The 6,766-nt window shown below is 46.9% G+C and overlaps 1 pseudogene; it reads right to left on the bottom strand.

The window, feature by feature from the left end:
- Positions 1–3,514: 3,514 nt before the first annotated feature.
- Positions 3,515–5,902, bottom strand: LOC136461060 (septin and tuftelin-interacting protein 1 homolog 2-like; annotated as a pseudogene).
- Positions 5,903–6,766: the final 864 nt, after the last annotated feature.

The raw sequence follows: 6,766 nt of genomic DNA, 5'->3' as shown, positions 1-6,766 counted from the left end.
GGAGATCTAAACTTCACATCAACTGAGCACTTGCAGCCTGCTCCTCTTGTTCCTATTGCTGCTCTAGCTGCTCTGGCTGCTCCTGTTGCTCCTATTGTAGTGTCTGATAGCACAAGTCCATGTGCTACTTTTGATGGCTAGACGTCTCAAGTGCATGCAATGAAGCTCAGTCTATAGTTTCCAATCAAGATTCTGTGCAAGGAACGAGTGGTGGGAGAAAGCCTAAGCAAAGTCATATTGGTGCTGCTATTGATGGTTTTGTGCAGTTTAAGAAGATGTAAACAAATAAAACCATGGAAACTCTGAATGAAAAGAAGAAACAAGACAGAGAATTTTTAGTTGACAAGTGTCTCGATGAAATGGATGCAATGGAACTTACTGATGCGGAGAAGGCGTATGCTATGAATATCTTCAAATCTGAGATTGACAGGGAGGTATTTATGAAAATGAGAAACAAAAATGTTCGCTTGATTTGGCTCAAACAGCTAATTAGGTAATGCTTAGCTGCCACTGGATTAGTTTACTTTGGTATGCCTTAGCAGCTAATGCTTTTCCTTGTGCTTACTTACAGTGGTATCAGTGGAGGCATTGCTGGTGGAGGCAATGTTTGAATTGAGAAGAAAAACGCAGCTGCAGTGATTGTATGCAGGTATATTATTTGAATAACAGCTTGCACTTGCCAACAGCTATGACTGCCGATTGATCTTATTTTTTATTAGCCTAGGAATTACCTGTTCTGCGTAGTATGCTACTGCTGCTTCTATATGTCTGGATAATTAACATATCTGTAGCAAAAAACTTGTCTGCTTATCCTTTGTGTTTTTTCCCTTTTTTGTGAATCATGAATTGGCATATATGAGTAGGAGGGATGGACGGGTAGATAGAGATAGAGGACATTTATGAGCAGTCATGAATTGCCAGCTATGAGATGTTTAAAGTTTTTAGATATGCCAATGGGAATTCTTTGTGAATCATATACCAATTCTCACGTTTTCTTTGTGAATTCTTTGTGAATCATTTACCAAGTTTAAAACTAGTGTTACAAGCCCTTCAAGTATTCCGGGAACCATATACCAATTCTCACGTTTTCTGAGTTCTGTAAAACTACATCTATCAAAAATGTAGGTGCATCAGGTGGAGGTTATAATGACCATTCTAGCAACGTGCTCTGAGTGTAACCTACGTAGTGGCTTGGTGAATTAATGAGAGTCTTAGTTTTCAGTTTACTTCCTATGCCTATATAGATAGCTGGCTGCACACTCTTGGTAGGGGGTGTACGTGAAATCACTTGCTTCCTAGTTCAACAGAGACAATAGTATCCCAAATAACGAAGATGTTGATGAGCACAAGAATATAGCATGGCAATGGGAGTTCAGCGGTGACCCAGCCATCAAAGGATTCTTTTAGCAGTCATCAAAGCTATGAGATTTTTTTTGTGAATCATGAATTGGCATATATGAGCAGTCATGAATTGGTATATATGAGTAGGAGCAGTCATTTTTTTGTGAATCATGAATTGGCAGCTATGAGATAGTTCATATCCGTTTCTGTGATTAATTCAATACATATCTTTTTCTGTTTGTATTTAAATGACTTTCAGTGAACTGAGTTATCATCTACTGTTTGACTGTGTTAGCATGTACTGATTTTCAGATATTGATTACTTTCAGTGAATAAGATTTTTAGACGATGATGTAGTCAAGTTACAGCTTGATATTGACTACAATTGTTGAGACTAATCTGTGACCATCCTCAAATTAATTGATGTTTCCCTTAACTAGATTTGTCATGCAACACATTGTTTCTGTGTTTCTGTTAGCCTAGGTTGACACTTGTTATTTATCTAAGCATCTACGTAGTTCTGAGCACTTTCCTTCCCTGAGCCAGCAACCTTTTCTTCCTTGTACAAAGTTATGCAATTTCATTTCAGCAAAGTTTACTAATAAATTAGGGTATGGTATTCATCAATGTTTTGAGCACTTACCTATGAATTAGTCCTGTAGGCTTGTAGCTGCAAGCTATTTTACCTATGAATACTATTGTGCGTAGTAATGACAGTATTTGTTGTGGCATGCCACATGTTTACCCTTGGTTCCAGTTGATGTATCCTATGTTTACCTTTGGTTCCAGTTGATGTATCCTAGCAGCACTAGATTAGTTTACTTTAGGTATGTCTCTTGCTACTAATGTTTTTCTTTGTTTACCTGCAGGGCTCTTGGTGTGGAATCAAATACATGATTTGAGAAAAAATTTGTTTTTACTAGCTGCAGTGCCTATGTGAGAAGCTTATGCAGAGGAGTTCTTTTTTTTTTCTCGAACACTGCTTATGAAAGGAGTTAAACCATAATTTTTTTTGATTATATGTCTTGGATACATGGATGGATTTGATCTGTGATTTGGTGATGAATGGATTAGCTAAGTTGAATTTGCCACTTGAATTAAATTTTCTATGTATTGAACTATGTCAAAAAAAATTATCATTCCATATTCTTGATGCGGGCTTCTCATGTTACTCAATTATTTGCATTACTTTGGTTTTTGTGATTTTCCATGCATTATTTTCATGAAAATGTTGTGGTTGACACTAGTCTGTGGTGGATTCCTCATATTATTCAAAAAAATTCTGATTTTTCTTGATTTTCTAAGACATCAATGCAAACCTGTTGCAAAGCTGACATCGATCTGTGATAACATCAATGCAAAGTGACATCGATCTAATGAATATTGGTATTGTTTCTGGTTCCACAAAATCAGAGAAAGTGGGAAACGTTCATGATATTGTGCTGCCAAACAACGACAGGGAAACTCCCCCACAGGTGGTAATCTTCCCTGGGGCAGAGGCGGGAATCAAAAATCCAAATAATTCCACGTGCAGGGTTATCTGCCCAGGGTTAATTGGCCTCCGCTGCCAAAGCAAGCCTGAGGGAAAATGTTGATCTCTTGAGCCTGATTAAGAAAAAAAATCATATGAAGCTAGGGACAACAACGCAGTTTTTTTCCCATATAGAAGAAAAGATACATGTCGAAAACTCGAAATCCTCTATACCATCAATAGTATTTTGCAATTACCATAGCAAATGCGACCCAATTTGCTTACTACTAGGAGTACATGTACATGTTATCTTAAGGGAGTACATGTACATGTTATCTTAAGGGCTTTACGTAAGACTGTCTCCAATAAGGAGACCTAAACCCAAAAATGGGTAGTGAGAGATTCAAAATCAGCCTCCAACAGAGTACCTATACGTGAGACCTATTTTGGGTTGCCTGAGAGGCACAACTCAAATATGGGTATCCTCTCTCCTGGAAACCCATTTGCAGAAATAATTCTCTTTTGGGTCTTGTTGTTGGAGAAGATGCCAAATAGGTATTGAACTTTTTGCCTGTAGCGCTACCTAAAGTACGAATGGGTCTTGTATTTTATGTGGTATTGTTAGAGATAGCCTAACATGGGAAGAAAAGGGGTGATCGGAGAGGGATTTGGAAATGACACGAGTGCTCCAGGTTAGGTGATTTAGAAAGTTCTCCCTACCCAATTCATTTCCACCAATTGCCTAAGAGATACAGCACTCCATCTCTCGATTCTCTGTCGAAGTTGTGCGTAGACTACTCGCTTCACGGAGTCTAAGCAAATATTTACAGAGCCAAACTCATACACTGGCATGCCATTGTAGAACCTGCCAACTCTAGGCATAAACAACAAGCCTTTCTCCATAGCGTATGCCTGGATACACTCCTTGAAGCTCAGATCTGGCTCGGTTGCTCCATGGCAAGAAGGGAACTGTGATGCTTTATCTGCCGCATCAACTTGAAGTTTCTCTCTACCACTACCTCTCAAGTATGGCATATTCTCCCCAGTTCCAGGCTGCACAACATCCAGTCCTTCCGCGTCTCGGTCCATCATGTCAAGGCCAAGTGCTAAGAGCATCCGTATGCGCGCGTCAGCAAGCAATTGAGGTGGGAAACTGTCCTTCCAGCACTTATACCAATTAACGATCTCGTCGAAATCAGGATTCGGGGAACACAGCCAGTGGTATAGGACCTTATGCCACTTGCTGAAGAAATCAACTTCCAGCAATCGGACCATGCAGCGCACCGGGATTGTAGAAGCCCAAACCATCACGCACCTGAACTGATCGAGCTTCTGGTCCGCCGGGTTGATCTGAAATTCTTGCAGTGCCATCCTCAGTTTCGGGGCGATATAACGAGCAATCAGGTCTTCCCAGACTGCAGAATCGAACACGTTCTTCCACGGTGACAGCAGAGCGTGAGCTGATGTGTCGTGCGCTTGCCATACGCGGAGGACGCCGCTCAGCTTGCACCGGATGGCATGGCACAGGGTCTCTATGCTGCTTTGCTCTAGCATCGGCAACCATGGGTGCACCCACACATGGATCGGCACTTTCTCCCTGCGCGGATCCCAGGAATCCACGGCAGCCGAGAGCTTTGGCATGACCACATGCTCCAGTATCAACTGAAGCGCGACAGGGGGCAGCACATGCCCCCATGTATTGAGAAACTCGAGCATTGGTTCCGGAACCCTTGCTTCCCATGAATTGGTTCCTGACATTCGCACAGGTGGCACGATGACCTCGCACACGAGCTGCGCGTACGGCGCCATTGAAGCGGCGGCGTCGTGCGAGAAGTCATATGGCTGGTCTCCATCCTTCCATGATGACATGAGCTCCAAGCCAACCGACGGATCCACGAGCGGCTGCCAGCCCAGGAAGAACCGGACCAGCAGCGGGTGCGCGAACTGGTAAGCGACCCATGCCGCACATCTTGAACTCCTCCTCGAAGCGCGCCTTCAGGTCCCTGAACGTCAGAAGAAGTCCTTCCAGGGTGAGGACGCCGGCTGAATCGTCCATCCGGACCTGCTCTAGCGCCCCTGCAATCGTCTCCATAACCTGCAGCTGCCGTTTCTGCGCCGCCTCCTGCTTCGACAGCTTTGTCTCCTCCCGCGCCAAGCTGGCCGCCTTCTCGTGCTCCCGCCGCAGCTGGCCGTCCAACTAGACAACGTTAGCCTCCGTGTCGTCAACAAGTAGCCGCACGTTGTGCTGTAGCTCCGGCATCGGAGCGTCGTCAGCCTGCATCTCCTGCCCCTGCCCCTGCTCGTTGTTGAGCCCCCTCAGGTCCGTCAGCACGCGCTCCTGCCGCCCTCGCCTGTCGATCACCTTCTGGACGACGGTGGGGTGCCCCTCGGCCTCCTCCAGCGCCTGATCGGCACGCGTTGCCGGCAATGCATTCTTTGCCAAGACGGGGGCTTTCCTAGCCCTCGCCTTCTTCGACCACCGTGGCGGGCGCTCCTTGGTTGAAGTCGTGGGCGGCGGCAGGTTCTCCTTGACCGACTGGGTCATGGGTTCCTCGCCGTAGCCAAGGCCGGCGTTCTTGTGTCGCTCGGTGACCGCCACCGGTTCAGTAATCCCCTGCCCGTCCTTGCCGAGGCCCATGCCGTCCACGTACCTCATGATGCGCATCATCTCGACAACCTTGGCGTTGGATCGCACGCTCCCCGGGGCCGGCGGCGGCTTCACCACCGACGCCTGGGCGCGGCTGCGGCGCGCTCCCGCTCCTTTTTCTCCCGCCTTGCGCGGGCGCCCTGCGTGATCTTCCCGAACATCGTGGGGAGCGGCTCGATGCCCACCTCCTCCGCCCCCGCCTTCGCCTCATCCTCTTTGGCGGTGGTGCTCACAGGGCCGGGCCCTGGATTCCGGGACGGTATGACGGAGCCGGAGGAGACGAACCGGACCGGCTTGGAGAGATCGGGCTCGGCGGAGGCGTCCCTGCGCCGCTTGCGGCGGTGGGACCCATTGTCATCGTCTGAGTCGTGGCGGGTCCGGCGCGCGCGCTCGCCGCCGTACATGCCGCCGCCTCTCCCCGGTAGCTCTCGGCTAGGACTCCGATTGGGAGGAAGAATCGCGGCAGGGATCGAAGAGCATCCGATCGCTATGTCGGTTCGTAGCAAAAATATTTGAGAGTTCGGGAAGGATCAGGGAAGTTTGCTACACGCGTGCAGGGACCAATTCAATCTAGTATACGCGTTTCCCCTTGAGCCCGAGTCGGTTGCAGCACCAGAACCTGTTCGTTCGGTCCTCCTTCCGGGAGAGTCGGTTCATCGCGCGTTGGACCTTTTTCTTTTTTTCTCTCTTCAACTTTAGGGCATGGCCAACGCGCGTTGGCCGCCATAGTGGTTTCAAAGAGAGAGACTGTTACACATCATATGAAGTCACTACCAGAAAAATAACTTCCAACCCAAACTATCAGCATGTTCGCTTGGTCGTAAACGATCATAAACTTTTAACCAGAACAATATTTTTCTCTCACATCAAACCAGACAGCGATAATAATCCACGATCGTATACGATCGTATCAGCACGAGCCGGCTGTATCTTTACTGCTAGACCCCACAAGTTGTCTTTTCCTTTGCTTTTGTACTGGGTAGCAGAAGCATTATTTGTCTTTTCCTTTGCTTTAGTACTGTGTAGCAGAAGCACCATTCTGGTTGTGTCTTCATACTCTATGTCAGCGAGGTCATCGCAGCTTCCGCAGGCTACTTTACATGCGAATCTGCTAACCACCATCAAAGCTGAGCTGGGTGTTGGTCTCCTACGTGGAACACTGAGGCTAATGTCCAGCGTGTCCGTTGGGGCTGGCCTTAGTCGGTTCTAATCTACCTGTTGCTTCAGAAATTTATCTCAGAACGAATTATCCATCGCATCTTTTGCTTTTGGTGACGTCGAATGTGTAGTGCACGTGAACATGTTGA

This window comes from Miscanthus floridulus, chromosome 6, assembly GCF_019320115.1.
Source record: "Miscanthus floridulus cultivar M001 chromosome 6, ASM1932011v1, whole genome shotgun sequence".
NCBI lineage: Eukaryota > Viridiplantae > Streptophyta > Magnoliopsida > Poales > Poaceae > Miscanthus > Miscanthus floridulus.
The sequence above is the reverse complement of the archived record's forward strand: the minus strand, read 5'-3'. Positions and strand labels throughout refer to the sequence as shown.